Source organism: Neovison vison, chromosome 8 (genome assembly GCF_020171115.1).
Source record: "Neovison vison isolate M4711 chromosome 8, ASM_NN_V1, whole genome shotgun sequence".
Classification (NCBI taxonomy): Eukaryota; Metazoa; Chordata; class Mammalia; order Carnivora; family Mustelidae; genus Neogale; species Neogale vison.
In genome coordinates, this window is record NC_058098.1 from 30,219,875 (window position 1) to 30,242,744 (window position 22,870).

At 41.2% G+C, this 22,870-nt stretch overlaps 1 protein-coding gene across 1 annotated transcript in view; it reads right to left on the reverse strand.

Moving 5' to 3' along the window:
* RNF24 (ring finger protein 24) overlaps positions 1 to 13,843 on the reverse strand; it is a 103,556-nt gene extending 89,713 nt beyond the window's left edge. The window contains exon 1 of the mRNA XM_044263392.1: positions 13,742 to 13,843. The gene's annotated coding sequence lies outside the window, so the exon portion shown is untranslated. The remainder of the gene's footprint in view (positions 1 to 13,741) is intronic.
* Positions 13,844 to 22,870: the final 9,027 nt, after the last annotated feature.

Below are 22,870 nucleotides of genomic sequence, written 5' to 3' on the forward strand. Positions count from 1 at the left end.
ACAGCATAATCATAGCAGTTTGCCTAGGAGAAATCATACTACCACATACTTTTTTTTTTTTTAAAGATTTTTTTTTTTTTTTTTTATTTGAGAGAGAGAGACAGTGAGAGAGAGAATGAGCGAGGAGAAGGTCAGAGAGCGAAGCAGACTCCCCATGGAGCTGGGAGCCTGATGTGGGACTCGATCCCGAGACTCCAGGATCACGCCCTGAGCCGGAGGCAGTCGTCCAACCAACTGCGCCACCCAGGCGTCCCCTACCACATACTTTTAATGGCCTTCTCAAATAACCTTAGAGGCTCTCTAGAGATGGTCACTGAGCTAAGAACACCAGACTATTCATTTTTTTAAAAAAAGATTTTATTTATTTGAGAGAGACCGAGATTGCATGAATGTGGGGGCGGGGGGGGCAGAGGAAGAGGGAGAAGCAGATTCCCCACTGACACTGGAACCCAAGGCAGGGCTCCACGTGGGGCTCAACGTTGGGCTGGATCCCAGGATCCTAAGATCATCACCTGAGCCAAAGTTAGATGCTTAACCAACTGAGCCACTCAGGCATCTCTTTAATCTTTATTTGATATCAAGGTTACTTTCCCCACAATAAACAAATTCAGAAGCTGAATGAAAACAGTTTGGCTTAAGGAAAAATAGAGCAGGACAAATAAGTAAGGCTCTTTTCAGCATGACTTTATTCAGTAGTTTTGCTGCTTCTTACATGAAGACATGAAGTTAAACAAGAGGTTATTCTGAGAAACGGTGATCAAATGACTCCTGTAAAGCACAATTTAAATAAAAAGAAAGCTATTCAATGAAGAATTCTCCCTGTCTCTAAAGCTACTTACGCATTAATTCTATAATATACAACTTTGATTTCTTTAGTCTATACCCAATTTCATGAAAACACTGACAATATTTTAGGGACACATACACAAAATGCTCAGCCTAAGAATGTATGATCTGACATTCAGAGGCTGGGCCAAATAGACTCTGGAAATACCCTGATTTTTTAATCCTAATCTAACACTCTTTCCACTGCTTAAGTCTAGTCTATAACAGGCTTCCACATATACACCTTTAACTTTCAGAGCAACTAGAGTCCACATTCTCAATTGGTAAGAGTACTTATTCACATTTTCTATAGTACTCAGAATTTCATTGTAAATTCATTAAAACAGAAGATAAATGCAATTCTTTTTATTCTGATTCAAACTCATTATCTTTTATCAAGAAAACGATATTATAAAAGTAACTGACAGTCTCTCATACAAAGCATATATCAGGGTAACCCCAAATAACCCTGCTTGATGAGGTAGTCTTCTTTACAGAATTCCTGTTAATAAATGTGGAAGAGATAAAAGAATAAGAAAATCACCATTCAACCACAATGGATGAAATATCTAATACTGACATGACCATCAGTGGGGTCTTGCATTGTAGCATTACTACAAGTGGTGTTGCCAGATACAGCAGGCCTCTGGATGTGATGTAATATTAGTGACCTCCCAAACATTCTTGCCAAAACACTGAGGTCTGATTTTAGTCAAGCCTCTAGAGGTCACTTCCATTTGTAGAAAATACAGGGAACAGACCAACAAATTGACACCATGATAAAACAAATTCCAAATGTGAGAAATTCTGTAGGACAAATGACCCAGCTCCTACAACTAGTCCATGATACACCAAAAAAGGTAGGGAGAGAGGGTGGGAATAGGAACATCACTAGATCAAATTAGACATGAGAGACAAAATAATCAAATATGGTCTCCAGGGACTCTGAATCCTGATATGAACAAGGCATCGCTAAAAAAGGTATTCTTGAGACAATCAGGCAAATGTGAACTGGGTCCATCTATTAGATGACACCAAGGAGTAAATGTTAATTTTATGTGAAAAAGGCATTTCGGTTCTATAATAAAAACATCTTTACTTTTTTTTAGAGAGGCATTTAGAAATATGTCAGGATACATATACTGAAATGCTGGAGATTTGCTTAATACTTCAGCAAATGAAAGTGAAAGAAAAAAAGGATAAATGAAACAGATGTGGCAAAACCTTGGTAACAGCTGAACATCTGAGTGATGAGCATATGGAAGTATGTTGTACTATTTGTCTACTTCTGAGTGTATTTACAATTTTGTATAATAAAAAAAAAATGAAAAAGAAGAACCTCATTTGCAGAGAAGCCTGAACAACAGTACAGGTAAACCTATTAAGTAATACTAATCTCAGAGAGAAAATAAATGGATTAATAAAAACAAAAATCAATGGCAGTTGATTGATTATTTAGAAATTGAGTTATACGGTAAAGCACTGATTTTCTCCTTATATAATATGGTCAGTGCTATACACTGAATGTTTGTATCTCCTAACCCCTAATTCATATATTGAAACCTCATCCCCAGTGTGATGGTATCTGGAGGTGATTACGTTATGAGGATGAAGCCCTCATAAATGGAATTAGTGCCATTACAAAAGAAGCCGAGATAGCTCCCTAGATCTTATCCACCACTTGATGCCACAGCAAAAAGACAATGAAAAAGTACAATTTATGCATGAGGAAGTGTATTCTTACTAGACACTGAATCTGCTGGTGCCTTGATCTTGAATTTCCAGTATTCAAGACTGTGAGAAATTTCTGTTGTTTCTAAGACACTCAGGCTAGGGTATTTTGTTATAGCAAACTGAATGGACAAAGATATTCAAGCAGCTATGTAATATACTGTTTTATTCCTGAAATAGATTATTCCACAGAAAACCCACAGCAGAGAACAAGCAGTTTCAAAGAATACATTAAAAACAAAACCAAACCAAAAAAACCCTTAAGAACGCAGCTGTCGGTTTCCTCTCCTCAGAACTGTGTCATGCTTTTATATAATTCTGGAATTCTAAATGATAGTGAATTGAAATACAGACAATTGAGATACAGAAAACAGAAGTCACAGCTGCATTTTGAACTGAATATTATGAATTTTTCTTTTTGTGTAATCATTTGATCACTTTCCTAAGAACCCTGGACCTAGTTTACATCCCTCCTGACCCAGTATTTTAACTTTTAGTATACAACATTCATAAGATATTCCACATAAGAGTGCTAAAGCTTTTTGGAACTCCATTTTCTTATCTTCCAAGTCGTTCAAAGTAAACCAAATGGAAAATCAATAATCTTCCAGAAACATCTTCAAAGCATAAAACATTTCATTTCTAACAGAGGTTCTTAACCTCTTTTTAGAGTTATGAATCCCTCTGAAAATCTTTTTATAGAAAGAAAAATGTAGATTTTTTTCAAAGGTTTTATCATAGCTCAGAAGGCCCCTGTTAGAAACCTTTGTAATACAGTGTTCTCATGGATAAGCAACTCTTAACAAAGTACAAATTCATCAACTCAATACTAACTGCCTCCCATAATTTAGCTCGGACTTTTCAACCCTGTTGGCCACTATTTCTCTAAGCACCACACTTTACTCAAATGCATTAGTTATGGTTCCCTGAATATGACTCGCTATCTTTGTTCTGAGTATTTCCACTATCTGCACATTCCAGGCTATCCCAACCATCTATCTGTTCTTCATGATCTGTCATAAGCAATATAACCCCCATGAAATCTTCTTTGATTCCCTAAACTTTCCTCTGAATTTGTCTTCTATCCTATACTTCCAATACCTTTCCCCATTTTTAAAAAAAGATTTTATTTATTTATTTCACAGAGAGAGAGATCACAAGTAGGCAGAGAGGCAGGCAGAGAGAGAGGAGGGGAAGCAGGCTCCCTGCTGAGCAGAGAGCCCGATTCGGGACTCGATCCCAGTACCCTGGGATCATGACCTGAGCCAAAGGCAGAGGCTTTAACCCACTGAGCCACCCAAGCGCCCCCCCCCATATTTAACCCACTGAGCCACCCAGACACCCCATCTCCCCCATTTTTAAAAAAGATTTTATTTAGTTATTTGACAGAGAGAGAGATCACAAGTAGACAGAGAGGCAGGCAGAGAGAGAGGGAGATGCAGGCTCCCTGCCGAGCAGAGAGCCCGATGTGGGGCTCGATGCCAGGACCCTGAGATCATGACTTGAGCTGAAGGCAGACGTTTAACCCACTGAGCCACCCAGGCGTCCACCTTTCCCCATTTTGTATCATGGTCTACACCAAATGCTTCTCTAATCTGGTATTCTGCGTGATATTAACAGTGGAAATGAAAAGTATTACCAAAGAAGTTCTTACTCCCTGTAGTGGGCTGAATGGTGGCCCCCCAAAAGATATGTCCACATTTTTACCTGAGGAACCTGTGAATATGATCATATTTGGAAAAAGGGTCTTTGCAGATGTAATCAAGAATCTGGAGATGAGATCATTTTGATTTTCCAGGTGGACCCAAACTCCAATGACAGTGTCTTTAAGAGAGAAAGAAGAGAAGGCCATATGAAAACAGAAACAGAGATTAGAATTATGTAACTAAACCAAAGAATGTGTGGAACCACCAAAAGCTGGAAGAAGCAAGGAAACATTGTCTCCTAGAGTCTTTGGAGAGGATGCAGCAGCCTTGCTGACACTTTGATTTCATACTGGCTTCCAGAATTGAGGATAAATTTCTGTTGTAGCCATAAATTTTGTTGTAATTTGTTATGACAACACTAGGAAACTATAGAGACCCTCCTAGTCATTTTTACTTACTTCATTTTTTTGTTTATTGCAGTTCTGCAATGGTTAATTATTTCAAGAGCATCAGAAGAGATTAAAAAGATGTAGAGAGGCTCACCAAATCCCTCCTTATTCTCCTGCTATTTTCTGCAACAGTCTCTGAATATCCTTTATCAATAGTCTTCTGAAAGTGCCAGTACAGGATAGCATTTGAATAGGAAAGAGTTATATTCCTGTGAAAGCTGATATCACCAACTGTAACATGTGGTGAGGTGGAGGATGAAAGCCTGGGTTTTAAATCTGGCTCCTGACCTTGTAAACTGGAACAGGTTACTTCTTTGACCTTTTATCATTCATAAACAATTATTTGAGGGTTGCTGTAAGAAGCAAATAAGCAATGCACGTAAAACTACTGTCATAAAAGGTAGTTAGTAAAGGTCAGCTAAGATGAATGATGATTTTCCAGGTATAATATTGTCCCTGGCTTTTGATATGCTGTTCTATGATTTAAAAAAACCATTCTCACTCCCACAAAAATTCATTCTGGCCCGTTTTCAGGAAAAATAAGTTTAAGTAAAAACTTTAAGTATAGCCAACCCTGAGATTTCTAGCATATTTCTGAAGAAGCTTTGCAATTTTTTTCGCACTAAAGGAAAAAAATGAAAGCCCTCATCTTTGATTTCCCTTCCTACCCATCTCCTATAAACTACATTAGCTCATACTTTGATGTTTCACTATCTGCCAAACTTTTTCTTTCAGTTCAAGATGAGGAGCCTATTTGGATAGAACACCTAGGTTCTATCTGAAGTTTATATAACTGAGTATAATTTTTCATGCCCAGAGTTGGGAGAGAACAATAAAGAATATAAGAAGATCATAATTTTTTTATTTATCTAGATGAACCTAACAAACATAGATAACGCAGCACCTTTCACTCTCTAAACTCAAAAAAATTTTTTGAAGGTAACATAAAACATACTGACAGACTGTGGCAAAATTATTTTTAGAATTCTTAAATAAGCACTGTCATCAAATGAATTGAATGTTTACACTTGTAGTGCCATATCTGCACTTCTTTCCTTCTCAGTTAAATTATTCTGACATTAAGTTTGCTAATAGAAGAACTAAATCTGATATGAACACTAGCTTAGTTGGGAAAACATAAACAACAAAATGAGACACAGATTTAAGGCAACATACATAATTAAACTTCCATAGAAGTCTATGATTTATACAGAAGCAAGCTATATGACATGAAAATTTACTAACCTGAATGTCCAAAACATTAGAAGATGACAATGAAAAGAACAGGCAAATCTCACTTTAAGAAAAGTCAACAAAAAAAGGAACTTGGTAAGCAGGTAAACTGGAAATTATTTACAATATAAAAACATTCACTACAGTTACTTTGATAGTAAGCAACTCTAGTATACCTAGCAGAACTGAATGCATAAAAATTCAAGCTGCATTTCACTTTTTCAGAGCAAATTTACAACTTAAGGTGAGGGTCACCTGTAATGGTATCTAAAAAGTGGCTTTCTTTCCTTGCCACTCAGGCTTGCTCTGACTCTCTGGAGTACCATGGAGGCACAGAGCAACTCTCTGGTGTCAGACTGTTCTCAGGGCTGGTTTTCCCAGGAATGGCCAACCCAAAGTAAGGCCACTGGCCAGCTATTCCTGGGCCAGCTGGCATGGAACAACGTGTCTGGTTCCTACCTCCAAAGCAGAGGAAACTCAGCCAGCTGGCTTTCGATGGGCTGCACTAGTTGGAGTGCTCACAATTCCTTTCAAACCATCTGGCATTCTTTTTGAACCCTCATTTTACCCAGCACTACACTCTGATGTCTGAAATGCTCAGATAATTGGAGGGATCCCCACTGCCTACCTAGATAAGAAAAGAAAAAGGCAGAATAACTGTTAAGTCAATTACTTCAAGAAATAATTTCTAAAGTTAAAAGTTGCTCTCAATTTTACTTTGTATATTATCTATCTTAAAATCTAAACTATTCCCATGATTATTAAGCAAACTTCCAAAATAAACATCAGGCCAAATAAGAAGGAAACAGGCTACACAGACAATTTAACGCATAGAAAAGTTGTAGGGCTTGTTGAACATGACCCTCACTACTCTGAACTTCTACAGAGCCTGTCTGTATCCTTCATGTGGCCCTAAAAGTAGACTTTTTATTGCTACATATACTTATCTTCCCAGACAACTAGTAAGTGAAAACAGCAGTGTCTTCCAGCTGCTTTTTTTTCCTTATAGCTAATTAAAATTAAAAAAAAAAAATCTGTTAGTGATGATATTGGGTGTTTTAAAGGTTCCATTTCTAGAAATGAGTAAACTTAATCTGGAGTAACATGAAGAAAGGACCTCTCCTCCAGGCAAGCCAAATAAAGAACAGGACTTGGCTTGACATAAAAATATTTTATTAAGTGGTCAAAAGGACTTATCAAGTGACCAAATTATTGGGAAGTGCTATAGAGCGCTCATCTGTCAGAACTCTGGGTAACTCAGTTGGTTAAGCGTTGGACTCTTGATTCTGGCTCAGGTCATCTCAGGGTTGTGAGACAGAGCCCTGTGTTGGGCAGGGAGCGCGCTTGGGATTCTCTTACTTCCTCTCCCTCCGCCTCCCTCTCCCCTCTCTTAAAAAAAGGAGGGGGGAGCTCATCTGTCCATTGTAGATCATTTTACTAATCTATCACTAATCTATTATGAATATGGGAATAGAAAGACAAGCAATTAAAACAATAAAACAGGGGCGCCTGGGTGGCTCAGTGGGTTAAGCCGCTGCCTTCGTTCGGCTCAGGTCATGATCTCAGGGTCCTGGGATCGAGTCCCGCATCGGGCTCTCTGCTCAGCGGGGAGCCTGCTTCCTTCTTTCTCTCTGCCTGCCTCTCCATCTACTTGTGATTTCTCTCTGTCAAATAAATAAATAAATAAAATCTTTAAAAAAAAAAAAAACCAATAAAACAAAACAAAACAACAACAACTGAGTTGCTTTTATAGCCAGTAAACCTTATGACATAGAAATACTCTGAGCAAAAATATTAGATCAAATATTAGAAACTGGAGAAGGCTATACAAATAATAACTGTAATTATAGTTTTCAGTGTGTTTACCCCCATACCAAGTACTGACTTTAAGCATTTTATGTATTATTTGATATACACAAGAAACATATGAGGTGGGTACTATTATTTCCATCTTGCAGATGGAGAAACAGAGTCATCAGGAAACCTGTCCAACGTCACATGGCTAAACTGCAAGAGCTGGAATTCAACTCCAAGTTGTCTTACTCCAAGAATCTGGGTGCACAACTGCCAGCATTAAGTTATACTTATAAAAGAAGGAAATGTAGGAAAAAATTCAATCATTAATACAGTCTTTGTAATTTTTTCAACACTAAGTATGGCAAAGGTGGTAATTAAGGGCACCTGGTTGGCTCAGTCAGTTAAATGCCCACCTCTTGATTCTGGCTCAAGTCATGAGTTCAGGGTCCTAGGATTAAGCACCTCAGGTTCCATGCTCAGCAGGGAGTCGGCCTGATATTCTTTCCCACTGCCCCTCCCCCATTCATGCTTGCTCATGTTCTCTAAAATAAAGAAATCTTTTTTAAAAAGTGGTAATTAAAAGAAAATTAACAAACACTGATTTTCTTATCAGAAATTTTTAAAAAGCAAGAGCTAAATTAAAAAAAAATCAGTTAACAGAATTTTAGAGTGATACATTTTAAAGGCAGTAGGAAGGAAATGTATAGTTCTTTTTTTTCTTAAGATTTTATTTATTTAACACAGAGAGAAAGATCACAAGTAGGCAGAGAGGCAGGGAGAGAACAAGGGGGAAGCAGGCACCCCGCTGAGCAGAGCACCCGATGTGGGGCTCAATCCCAGGACCCTGAGATCATGACCTGAGCCGAAGGCAGAGGCTTAATACACTGTGCCACACAGGTGCCCCTATATTTCTCTTTTGAAACATTTAACTATGAAGGTAAATGAAAAGGATGGATGGGAGGTCGGGGGAAGTTTGTTTTTTTTTTTTTTTACTTTTTTTAAAGATTATTTACTATTTTTTTTTTGGCAGAGAGAAGGGGGAAGGGAGCAGGCTCCCCGCGGGGCAGAGAGCCCGATGCAGGGCTTGATCCCAGGACCCTGAGACCATGACCTGAGCAGATGACAGAGGCTTAAACCATTGAGCCACTCAGGCACCCCCAGGGGGAAGCTGTTTTTAATTTTGTTATAATTTTAAAATTATTTTTAAAGATGGGCAACATCAGAGCTCATGGATAGTGCTTGGAGAGTTGGTGATGATGTAAATGAGTCATAAATTCAGGAGTAAGTCCTTGATTAGGTATGAGGGGGAATATAGAAGGTGGGGAAGCTGGCCTCTCATAGGAGGAGAACATAAAACATGGGCCCTAAGGAAGGTGGATTTCTAGATTTGGTGAGTGGAAGTTGAGTGGTATCTCTCTAACTTCTAAACCTCAACGAAATATGAAGCCTACTTATTGCATGGGGAAGGGTGGGCTGCTCATGAGTTTAAAGAGTGGAAAGAAATTATTAAATACTTATAGGCAAAGATATTAGGAATCTGATTGCTTTCCTGGGCAGTGCTGAGAGTCCACTTCAGATTTCTGGTCATGAATCTGAAGTCCTCTAATAGTCAACCACTTATGTGCACTCACGGAAAAACCAGATGATAGATAAAACAGCTATAAATAGAAAAAAATAAATCCTGGCTAAAAAATTAAAAAAAAAAATGTATCCAAGAGCATATGTATCCATGTCACAGTCACTAATGATGTCCAATCAAGCTGTGGTCTACAGTTCCATTTGTCTCCACCTCACAACAGAAATTCTTGTAAATAATGTATTTGTCATATTTAGTCATGACATATTTAATCATGAAGCCTAAAGATTATTTCTATTTGGTCATGAATGTTTCTGCTACTTCCTAAGGGAGATTTTTTTAAATGAACCTGATATTCTTCTTGTACATCTGAGGTGACTGCATTTCATTGCTTAAAGAAACTTTCTATGTGGTAACTGAGATCCTAAAACAGAAGATCCTAAAATCTTCCAGAGTGGGAGAAAAATAAGAATGGGGATTAGACTTGGATTGGACTTCTTAACAGCAACACCAGAAGCTAATGGAACAATGACTTCAAAAGAGGGACACTAATTTTCAGTCTAGAATTCAATATTCAGCTAAACCACTATTCAAGTGAGGGTTAAATGAAGACATTTCCAGATATGCAACTTCTGAATTTAGGAAGAATTTCAGTTTGTATGTTCCTTGTCTCTGGAAGGTACAACAGAATAAGGAAGCCATAGGATTCAGGAAATAAAGAATCCAACACAGGAGGAAGGCAAAAAGAATTCCCAAGATGATGACGAAGGGAAGTCCTGGATGACAGATATGAAAAATAAATGAAACATATTACCTGAAAATATTGAAAGATTATCAGTTCTGTCAGAATTTGAGGATGAGTCAGTGACTGAGAAAACAAATCAAGTGAAAAACAAGAGAGGAAATTATTTAATTTAGAGAAACAAAAGTACAATATAGAAAATGTAATACTAGTACACTACATGGCTCATCTGTGAATAACAGGTACATAGTCACAGTCATATAAATACTGAGTACTGACTTGACTGGGAACTGTAGAACTGACTTGACTGGGAACTTGACTGGGAACTTATGAAGGACAACGAAGTCCTCAACTTCCAAAATAGAAGTCCACAGTGCTCGCTTCGGCAGCACATATACAAAATAGAAGCCCACAGATGATGTCCAAAGACGGAAAATCAATAAATAAGTTTAAACATCAAAAACGAAGTAAATATAAAGGAAAATACTAGAAGGAACTGTTGAGAGTTGAAAGCAATTCAACATTCTAAAACTGCTGATTTTTCACTACTCCCCAATCTAAAAAATGGCAATTTCATATAAGTTAATATATTATAACTTTACTTTATTACTGACTTCATTTTATTTTTAAAAAGACTTTATTTATTTTTGCATGCATGCACACTGACAGAGCGAGCAAGCCAGCACAAGCAGGGGAGAGGAGCAGAGGGAGAGCAGAGACTCCCCCCTGAGCAGGGAACTCAATAAGGGACTCGACTTCCAAAGCCCTGGGATCATGACCTGGGCCAAAGGCAGATGCTCCACCGACTGAGCCACCCAGGTGCCCTATTAATTGATTTTTAGAATAAGCTGTTATTTGAACAGAAAACCATTATTGATAGAAAATGCTCCAAGGAAAAAGAGCTCTACTTTTTGTTATCAGATATTGTTGGGGAAATAAAATATTGCAGTTTGGGGTAACAAAGAGTTACCATACATGCTATCACCATCACTGACGTAACAGTATTAGTATTGCTAATATAAAGAATATATTTACTACTAAAACAGCACTTAGCATAATTTAATCTATTTTCATGATAGAGAAATTACTTCAGAATTTTTCTTCAAACATCATACTACAGAAATGCTGAAGTATGGGTTGGTGAAGAATTTTATTAACAGAATGCTGAATAAAAAGGTCAGGATGTTTTTAAGTTCCTTTCTTGATACAAACAATAGTTAAGTCACTCTTGCAAAATGAAGTTCCACAATACTGTGGTACTATGCAAGCCTGTTTCAGTGATAATTCCGGTTATACTACTCTGTTTATCTAAGACTTCCCCTTATGGTTTAAGGGAATTCCCCCCCCCAAAAAAAAAAAAAATCTCACGCAGGCAGTTATAAATTATTGGGGTTGCTTCAGTATTACTCACACTAGTTTATGAAGCCCTTGTTTTTAAGTTAACTTATTTTGAGTTAAGTTCACTGACATTAAAATTTTATTTAAATTCTTCATCATAAAACCAAAAGTTCTCCAAATTGAAAATCAACCTTTACTAATTTTAACATCTACAAGAGAAGAATTTGACCATGCTAACATAAGTTAAGACTTTTACCAAGAATAATACATTCCTATCCAACCAATGGCAAATTTCCCCTTCAAATCAAAAGCAAATGTTTTTAATAGCGGGAATATTCATAAACAGATGCTGTGGAAGACTGCTTAGTTTGGATTTCATTTTGCACTAAAAACTACCAGGCATTAAAATACACATGATTAAAGAATAATCTTAAAGAGAATCTTAAAACTTAACCAATTCAATTATTCAGATCACCCAATAAGAGCCTCTTAATTTTTTTACCACCACTATTTCAACCAAAAGATCATAATAAAAATCTATTTTGGGGGCACCTGGGTGGCTCAGTTAGTTAAGCAACTGCCTTCAGCTCAGGGCATGATCCCAGAGTTGCGGGATCCAGTCCCACATCCAGCTCCCATCTCCAAGGGGAGTCTGCTTCTTCCCCGACCTTCTTCCCTCTCATGCTCTCTCTCAAATAAATAAATAAAATCTTAAAAAAAAATTCTATTTTAGAAATTTCTTACATACAAGTTTAGCTAATTTCCTATCACACTGCAAAATTATAAGGGTAAAAAAGAAACTGAAAATGCAACCAACAATATTTTAAAACTTATAAAATCTGGTATAAAAAGAAAAAGGTCTAAATGAAAGACCAAAGAATAACTGGTACTACTACAAATGCCTCCTTTTAATGGTCTGCATCAACTGTAACTCTTCGTAACTTTACCAAAACAAAGTCAGGCAATCCAACCCATGGAACCAAAGTCTGTGGGAACCTGCAGAACTTCCTTCTCTATCTGGGGATGAGGACAAGGATAAAAGGTGTTCTGTTTTCCAGTAGTCCTGTAAGAGGAGCCATTGAGCTGGGCCACACAACCAGACAACAGAGCACAGGAAAATTCAGATCAAAGCAAGGACGCATGCCAGGGTAATATGCAATAAAACCCTTTGCCAAAGCACTCAAAAGAAAAAAGCAAGGAGGAGAGAACCTGCTGGACCACCTTCTTAACACAAGGAGACAGGGAGAAACAAAATCTGCTTCTACTGAGGAGCTGAGAGACAGTGTCCTGGATATATTGGAGTATTTCTGTAGATATGTATATGAGTAAATAAATTACCAATGAACTAAACCCAGAAGGCAGTGTCCTATATGTTCTGGAGTATGTATATGTACGTATGTATTTATGTATGTGTATATATATATATATATATATATATCCATTACCTAAACCCAAAAAGCAAAGTGTTCCAGGCATATAGATATATGAGAATATTATTTTTCAACGAATATTGTAAAAACATTCATTTTCAATGAACAAAACGCACTGGTTTTACAGTAAGAAACATACAATATTGTTTGAAAGAATACCAGAGACAGAATTGCCTGAAGGTCTGATGAAGTAATAATCTCTTTTTCTTCATACCCTTTTTAATCTCGGATTCTCATTTCGCAGGGGACACCCATTTCGTAGGGGACACCGAGGACGGGGAGACACACACACACACACACACACTCAGGCACACACAAAATTTTGTCTCCGGAAACAAAGAAGGGTCCTTAAGTCTCCGGCCTGTGGAAGCACACCCGCCCCCCACCCAAAGATAAGGGCCACCACCTGACTTTAATTAATGAGTACGCTGAGGCGATAGGTCTCACCCCAGCCCACAGTCATGCCCACAGTGACAAACGGGCACGAGACAAACGCCACAAAGAAAGGGGAGGGGCAGGTGGGGACCAGGAAAACACCGCCACGCCGCGCCCCCCAAGGCGCGTTCCCATCGCCAGCGCGGAGGCAGCCGTCCTCGCCATCCTCGTCCTCGCCCCCGCGCTCATCCAAGCCGCCTCCCCAGCCCGGGGACCGACGCCGGGCACCCGCTAGCGGGGAGTGCGGGGCGCCGCGAACCTTCCCTCTATGACCTCCCGGTGACAGCCTCGCGCCGCCCTTTGTGCGGGACTCAGCCTCCGGCCCCGGTGGCCCCCCCGCCCTCCCCGCGTCCCTCCCGGCCTGGCCCTCCCACCTCTCCCCGTCCCCGCCGAAACGCCCGGGAGTGTGGACAGGGGAGGCTGGCGCGGGCCCGCGGTTTCTTCAGCATCCCGAGCCCGGAGCCGCCAGGTCCCATAAACCCCAGCCCCGGGGCGACGGCCCCCAGCCTCCGGCGCCCTGCCCTCGGTCCCTCACTTACTCGGGCGCGCCGACTGCGGCGGCGGGTGTGTGGGACCGTCAGCGCCGGGAGGCAGGAGGAAGGCTGAGGGCGGCGAGCGTCTGTCCGGACACAGCGCGGCTGAGGTGGCGACGGCCAACTGCGCGCGGCGGCCCCCGACAAGGGGCGGGCCCGGCGGGGGAGGGGCGGTCGCCGCACCTCTCATTCATGCAGCGGGGGCGGGGTGAGGGACCCGGATGCCCGGGCAGCTCCCGCCCACCTCGCTGAGGGCGTCTTGGCTTCAGAGTCTGCAGTGCGCAGGCGCGGGACTTGGTGCGCTGGCCGCGTTCCGCCCTGCCCCCTAGGGTGGTGGTACAATTCCGCGGGCTGCTGCTGCGGGTAGACCGATTCCCTCATCTGTTTAGTATTTTTGCGTGTTCTGTAAACATTTTTTTAGGTGAAAGCTTGGGACACTACCTCTTTCCTAGCACCCAGCCTCCCAATCTCGGAGGGCACAGGAATGCCCATTAGTTTGATGGGAAGACAATACGCATCGCCCCTTTCCTCCATTTGTCTCTCCAGCAGGTCGTCTCCACTGAATGCTGGGACCAGAGTGGTAGATGAGACCTACCTAGAATCGGCCAAGGTAGTGGAGAGAGGCATGTGCAGGAAAGAGTGCATTACATTGTTTATTTGTATTGACCTGGTCCCCTCAGGCCCTACATGTCTTTGCACAGAGTAGGCAAGAAATTGATCATGGTTTTGAAGAAGGCCCAGACCTTTCTGTAAAATCAAGGCTTGTGGATGCCTCTCTTCTTTGATAGGCAGTGTATTCTTTTGGAGACACCCTCCTGTTCTTAGCCCCTTGGCTCTGCCACTCCTGGGCCACAGAAATCTTTGGGGATGCTGGGAGCCTGCTTGAGGCCTCATAGCCTTCCCCTCTGTGGTCCCTTGACTGAGTGTGTGAGTACAGCTCAGTCCCCAGGTTCCCTTCTGAGGTTCTCCTTCCTTTTCCTATCTTCCAGGCTTCCCTCACATAAACCACAAGCAACTCAGTGGTTTAACTTTGGGAAGCAAAAGTCATCATGAAAAGTGCCTATAGACAAATGCTTTCTGCTTTGCAAAAAATAAGCTTCCAAGGGAAGAGGAAGGAAAGACAAAAACATCAGTGAACATCTCAAGAAGTCACCTGGTAGTTCTAGTCCCCCACCGTAAGCGATGGTTGGAAGCATGTGCTCTATAGAGTGTGACAAAAGGATGGGGGAGACCCATTCTTCCTCTAATGCTGCCTATCAACACCTACCCCCTTGCCCTTCAGGCCAAGAACCTCAGGGACCCTTTTCTTCTCTCACTGCTAGCTCTCAATGGGAGTTGTTACCAGAAGGACCTTCCCAACTCTGATTTGCTGGTACCTAGGACTCCTCATCTCTCTCCTGGCCTGTTGATTCCCATGTGAATCGATTCTCAGGATATGCAGATCTGCCCATGTCACAGTCTTTTTCTAAAGGGCCCACTTGACCCTTTTTTTCCAGTCATTTCCAGCATAGCACCACAATGTTTCACCCTCAGTGCCTATGTTCTTATTGTTCTCTTTACTAGAAAAGCAAAACCTATCTAGAAACACTCAAGAGTCTCCGTTTTATGAAGCTGTCCTATTTTTCCCCACCTTGTTGACAGTCTTTCTTTAGGAATCCTCCTGGGTCCTGTACCCAAGTCCCTCTCAGCTCCAGATGTACTTGGGATTCATATCCATTTGCTAGTATTTTCCTGCACTATCAGAATGTGAGCCCTTCAACAATGGGAGCAATGTCTCCTCAAGACCTAGCAGGTGATTGGCAAAACAATTAGGAAGAAATGGTTGATGGGAGAGGTGATATTCCCTAGTCCAAGGAGGTTCCACAGGGGTGAGAAAAGCTGAACTCACTTCTCTTTCTCCTCCCTTCTTGTGGCTTCCTTTACCCTCCGTGTGTTAGGAAACCTGTTTTATTTGTTTGTTTAAAAAGCTTGGCTAGAAATTCTCTAGTCCAAGCTGGTTGTAGGGTAGAGGGTAGAGTGGCTTTAGTTTCCATGTCCTTTGTCCTTGTGAAACTCAGGAGAGAGAGAGTAGTAGACTGTTCCTTGTTCCTCTTGGGAGAGAAGTCAGATTTTTTGGTCTCCTGGTATCTCCAGCTGGATTTCATAAGCAGATCCACGAGCCTATCTTTCTAGTGATACAGAAGGTTCTTCTTCCCTCTCACTGTACCCAACTTCTCCCACCTAGTCAAAATGCATGTGGGGGTAGAACGTGGATGTATTCAGAGAGATCTAGGCAGCTTAGGTGAGTACCCCAAACAGCAGGCATCCAGGACTTGAAGTAGTGGCTTCCTTTCTTTCTTTCTTTCTTTCTAATTTTATATATTTATTTGAGAGGGAGAGAGAGTATGAGAGGGGAGAGGTCAGAGGGAGAAGCAGACCCCTGCTAAGCAGGGAGCTCAATGCCAGACTCGATCCTGGAACTCCAGGATCATGACCTGAGTTGAATGCATTTACTCAACCAATGGAGCCACCCAAGTGCCCCAAGTTGTGGCTTTCTCAGCTAATATGGGCTCTTGTTGCTTGTGTGGGAAAGGCTTCACTGCTTAAGTCTTCAGAGGATATCCCTCTTTCTATTTCCTCTCACCTTAGCCCTCTCTATCCTCTTCCTACATTATACTTCTTTTAAAGCATTTTCCTCACTCCAACCCATTACTCAGAAAACCATCCTTACCTCCATGTTCAGAAGTCTTTCAAGACTCCTCTACCTTCTGGAAAATAAATGACATGTAATTTTAAATCAAATATTAGTGACCAATTTTGGGACAGCAACTTTCTGGATGGTAACTGTAGTGGGAGCAAGGGTTGCTTTTTGTCATCTTAGGTCTGGTGTTCAATACAAGTTGATTGAATGACTGTGTGAACAAATAAAGGCAAAATCAGTCTTTCAAAGAAAAGCTAGAACTCAAAGGTTGTCCTCGGCCAAACCCCTCTGTCCATCCTCTCCTCCTAGTGAGAACTATCCATCTGTTAAGTGGTGGTCTTTATCCCAGAAAAACATCCTCATATTGGCCAATGATTTGGCTGCTTGGTTATCTAGATCTCTGGATGACCCTTTCGAGTGTTGACCAGTCAGTGCTTTGATTCTTTGGACTGGTTAGCAGAGGAGTCTCACCATTTCTGTGAGAGCCAGAGGTGTGTTCCTGTGTTCCCTGAACTCTTTCATTTGATAATCCTAATCTCCTGCTGGGCCTCCTCCTACAAGAAGTGTCCTGATAGCACACGTGGACCTCTAGATAGGGTGTGACCCTGCTCAAAGAGGCCTCAATAGCTCCTTGATGCAGGATGTGTGTACACAACTGTAAAACAGTGCAAGTGTGGGAGGAAGTGTAGGCTTCTATGTGCATGGTAGCTTTGGGTAAGACTGTGTCCACCCTCAGAAACAGAAGTCAGGGATTCTGGTTCTCAGCCACCAACAATCCATGCTGCCTTTCTGGCACCCATAAGCCAAATGACCCCAACAGAACTCAGAGCCCTGAAAATATAAATTTGCTCAGGATCCCATGTGAGAATTAGCTGAGACCAGCTGCAGATGGAGGGAGTGGGGGCACAATTTCCCAGGGGTGGTACAGCCCACTCAGACAATTGCACTGGAGTATACCTGTCTTCGTGTGGATTCTCCCAGAAAGTTCAAGGGCTGGGAGAAAGTTCAAGGGCTGGGAGAAAGTTCAAGGGCTGAAATGCAGGTAATTTACTTAGGAGGTAATCGCAGGAAACAGGAGTGAAGAAATGGAAAAACAAGATAGAGGAGAGAGAAAAGCCAATACAAAGGTGTGTTGAGCCAGTTACTGTCATGGGAAACTCCGAGAAACCTGGTGGAAGAGTCTCAACACTGTCCTCCCAAATGTTAAGGAGGCTACGGCATTTACCTACTGACTTCCATCTCCCTGTTGCTTCTAGATGACCCTCAGGAAACTTACAAGTTATGGCTGTGCAGCAAGGCAAGCTACCTAGCTCAGCTCTTCCTCCCTCTACCACTACTGCAACTATTAGAAGCACCCCTCCCCCAACACACACACACAATTCCTGCCCCTATTGAGTTCTTTCACCCAATTGTGTCACTACCTTTTCTTTTTGTTCTTAAGTCTAAGCTTGTAAGAGGAAGTGAAGTGGGGTGATATCTTTGCTCACAAACCATTCTAAGAAAAAGGAAGTATAGTGGCTCTTCCCCCATTTGAACCTATCCAATCTCCCCTAATAGCTCTCCACCATCATCACCTCATCTCAAAGTAAGGCACAGAAAAGAGACAGAGAGAGAGCAAGAAAGCAAACAAGCTTTCTGAAATGACTTCTGGCACCACAGAGTCACAGAACCAGAGCTAGAAGGAATGAGCTCTCTCAGAAAGATGAGCCTCCATCCTGAGAGGAAAGTATATAGCCATATAAGCCTTTCTCAAGAAATAAGAAAGGTCTCAAGTACACAACCTAACCCTACACCTAAAGGAGCTGGAGAAAGAACAACAAAGAAAGCCTAAACCCAACAGGAGAAGAGAAATCATAAAGATCAGAGCAGAAATCATTAAAATAGAAACCAAAAGAACAGTAGAACAAATCAACGCAACTAGGAGCTGGTTCTTTGAAATAACTAATAAGATTGATAAACCCCTGGCCAGACCTATCAAAAAGAAAAGAGAAAGGACCCAAATTAATAAAATCATGAATGAAAGAGGAGAGATCACAACCAACACCAAAGAAATACAAACAACTATAAGAACACATTATGAGCAACTATATGCCAGCAAATTTGACAATCTGGAAGAAATGGATGCATTCCTAGAGACATATAAACTACCAAAACTGAACCAGGAAGAAACAGAAAACCTGAACAGACCCATAACCAGTAAGGAGATTGAAGCAGTCATCAAAAATCTCCCAACAAACAAGAGCCCAGGGCCAGACAGCTTCCCAGGGGAATTCCACCAAACATTTAAAGAAGAATTAATTAACCTATTCTGAAACTGTTCCCAAAAATAGAAATGGAAGGAAAACTTCCAAACTTCTTTTATGAGGCCAGCATTACCTTGATCCTAAAACCAGACAAAGACCCCATCAAAAAGGAGAATTACAGACCAATATCCTTGTTTGAACACAGATGCAAAAATTCTCACCAAAATACTAGCCAATAGGATCCAACAGTACATTAAAAGGATTATTCACTACACCAAGTGGGATTTATTCCTGGGCTGCAAGGTTGGTTCAACACCTGCAAATCAATCAGTGATACAATACATAAATAAAAGAAAGAACAAAAACCATATAATCTCAATAGATGCTGAAAAAGCATTAGACAAAGTACAGCATCCTTTCTTGATTAAAATTCTTTGAAGTGTAGGGATAGTGGGTACGTACCTCAATATCATCAAAGCCATCTATGAAAAACCTACGGTGAATATAATTCTCAATGGGGAAAAACTGAGAGCTTTTCCCCTAAGGTCAGGAACATGGCAGGGCTCTCCACTATCACCACTGCTATTCAACATAGTACTAGAAGTCCTAGCTCTAGCAATCAGACAACAGAAAGAAATAAAAGGCATCTGAATTAGCAAGAAGTCAAACTCTCATTCTTTGCAGATGATATGCTTTATGTGGAAAATGCAAAAGATTCCACTCCAAAACTGCTAGAACTCATACAGGAATTCAGTAAAGTGTTGGGATATAAAATCAATGCACAGAAATCAGTTGCACTTCTATACACCAACAACAAGACAGAAGAAAGAGAAATTAAGGAGTCAATCCCAGTTACAAATGCATCCAAAACCATGAGATACCTAGGAGCAAACCAAACCAAAGAGGCAAAGAATCTGTACTCAGAAAACTATAAAGTATTCATGAAAGAAACTGAGGAAGACACAAAGAAACTTTCCATGCTCATGGATTGGAAGAACAAATATTGTGAAAATGTCTATGCTACCTAAAGCAATCTACACATTTAAGGCAATCCCTATCAAAATACCATCAATTTTTTTCAAAGAACTGGAACAAATAATCCTAAAATTTATATGGAAACAGAAAAGACCCCAAATAGCCAGAGGAATGCTGGGGGGGAAAAAGCGCCGAAGTTGGTGGCATCACAGTTCCAGACTTCAAGCTCTATTACAAAGCTGTCATCATCAAGACAGTATGGTACTGGCACAAAAACAGACACATAGATCAATGGAACAAAATGGAGAGCCCAGAAATAGACCCTCAGCTCTATGGTCAATTAATCTTCAACAAAGCAGGAAAGAATGTCCAATGGAAATAAGACAGTCTCTTCAACAAATGGTGTTGGGAAAATTGGACAGCCACATGCAGAAGAATGAAACTGGATCATTTCCTTATACCACACACAAAAATAGACTCCAAACGGATGAAAGACCTCACTGTGAGACAGGACTCCATCAAAATCCTTGAGGAAAATACAGGCAGCAACCTCTTTGACCTCAGCCACAGCAACTTCTTCCTAGAAACATCACCAAAGACAAGGGAAGCAAGGGCAAAAATGAGCTATTGGGACTTCATCAAGATCAAAAGCTTTTGAACAGCAATGGAAACAGTCAACAAAACCAAAAGACAACTGACAGAATGGGAGAAGATATTCGCAAATGACATATCAGATAAAGGGCTAGTATCCAAAATCTATAAAGAACTTATCAAACTCAACATCCAAAGAACAAATAATCCAATCAAGAAATGGGCAGAAGACATGAACAGACATTTCTGCAAAGATGTCCAGATGGCCAATGGACACATGAAAAAGTGCTCCACATCACTCAGCATCAGGGAACTCCAAATCAAAACCACAGTGAGACACCATCTCATATCAGTCAGATGGCTAAAATTAACAACTCAGGAAATGACAGATGTTGGCAAGGATGTGAAGAAAGGACAACTCTCCTACACTGTTAGTGGGTATGCAAGCTAGTGCAGCCACTCTGGAAAATAGCATGGAGGTTCCTCAAAAAGTTGAAAATAGAGCTACCTTATGACCCAGCAATTGCACTATTGGGTATTTACCCTAAAGATACAAATGTAATGATCCAAAGGTGCATGTGTACCCAAATGTTTATAGCAGCAATGTCCACAATAGCCAAACTATGGAAAGAACCTAGGTGTCCATCAACAGATGAATGGATAAAGAAGATGTGATACACACACACACACACACACACACACACACACAATGCAATACTATGCAGCCATCAAAGGAAATGAAATCTTGCCATTTGCAATGATGTGGATGGTGCTAGAGGATATTATGCTGAGCAAAATAAGTCAATCAGAGAAAGACAATTATCATATGATCTCCCTAATATGAGGAATTTGAGAGGCAGGGTGGGGGATTTGGAGGGTAGGGGAGGAAAAAATGAAACAAGATGGGATCAGGAGGGAGACAAAACATAAGAGACTCAATCTCACAAAACAAACTGAGGGTTGCTAGGGGGTGGGGGGAGTGGGGAGAAAGTGGTTGGGTTATGGACATTGGGGAAGGTATGTGAAATACTGAGCGCTGTGAAGTGTGTAATCCTGATGATTCACAGAACTGTACTCCTGGGGCAAATAATACATTATATGTTAATAAAAATAATTAATTTAAAAAAAAGAAAAATGAGCCTCAATATCTTTTGATTCTTCTACTATTTTGACACCTCCTCTAAGTAGGTATCTCTGATTTATCTTGGCTTGCCACCCTTCTCACCCACATGATCCTAATTGGGACTCAGTCCTTCATGCCCTCTGAAGACTCTGAGGCAGGCAAAGACTGTGACTGGGGAAGAATCTTGAACTCTGTAGTGGGGCGTGTCCTCCACCATGACACACAACTTCCATCACGGGCCTCTGGCTCACATACTAAAGCTCTCACTCGCCTGTCATCCGAAGGAGTGCACCAGGAAGGCAACGCTGGGAGGTAATATGTTTCTAATACCACCAGAGTCTTCTACCCTCCTCCCCCGCTCTCCTCCCTCCACTCCCCCCCACCCCCGCCCCAGGTTAAAATGGTGAAATGAACCCACACATCTACTTTTGCTCCTTCCTGAAAACCGCTAAGACATTCTAAAGGGATTGTTTTTTAATTTTTTTTAAAGATTTTATTTATTTATTTGACAGAGAGAGATCACAAGTAGGCAGAGAGGCAGGCAGAGAGAGAGAGAGGAGGAAGCAGGCTCCCTGCTGAGCAGAAAGCCTGATGCGGGACTCCATCCCAGGACCCTGAGATCATGACCTGAGCTGAAGGCAGTGGCTTAACCCACTGAGCCACCCAGGTGCCCTAAAAGGATTGTTTTTTTAAAAAGAAACAAACTCCCAAGGACAGAGAGAATAGAAAGGGAGACAATGGCAAAAATAATTTTGTAAGCTGGAAAAAAGATGGATGAATACTGATTGACTTAGCAGACTCAAGAAAGCGAAAAACCCAGCTAAAGCTAAGAACAGCCCTCTTTTATTGGCAAAATCCTAAAATCAAAACAAAAACAAAAACTCCAACAAACAAACAAAAAAGGAATCGGCAGTCCTAGCTTGACTCTGGAACTGAGCAAGCCACAATCAGGAGAACTGGAAGCAGTTAAAGTCTCCCTTCTATCACCCTCCATGCTGCAGAGTCCCATCTCCCGACAGGCATATGGCTGGAGAGGTAGCTTCTAGAAGGGGGTAAAACAGAAGGTGTCTCAATTGGGTGCACCAGGGATGGCTGTGAACAAAGGTTTCATGTGAAGAACAGGGGCATTAAGTGAATATTTACTCATTGCACATAGATCCTCAGCTCTCTTTTCTGCTTCTTTACCAGATCCCTGACAGCCACACTCTACCCCTCCTCTCTGGAATTCTGACCAGCCCCAAAGGAAAGAACTAAAGATGCTGACATTAGAATTTCCAATAAATGACAACCCTTGTCTCCCTACTGTGAATCTCTGAGTTGACAAGTCTGACTCCCACATTTTCAATTAGCTTTTCAGGCCTTTAGTCTTAATCAAGAGCAGACAGCCAAAGATCATGTCTTTGGTTCCCTAAAAGCAGATGCTTTTAGGTGCACATGATTTATTGAGGGTAGGCTCTCAGGAGAAGCCTTCCCCACACCTCTCTCATCTCCCCCAAGAAGCAGCTGGGGAAAGAGCTGGGCAA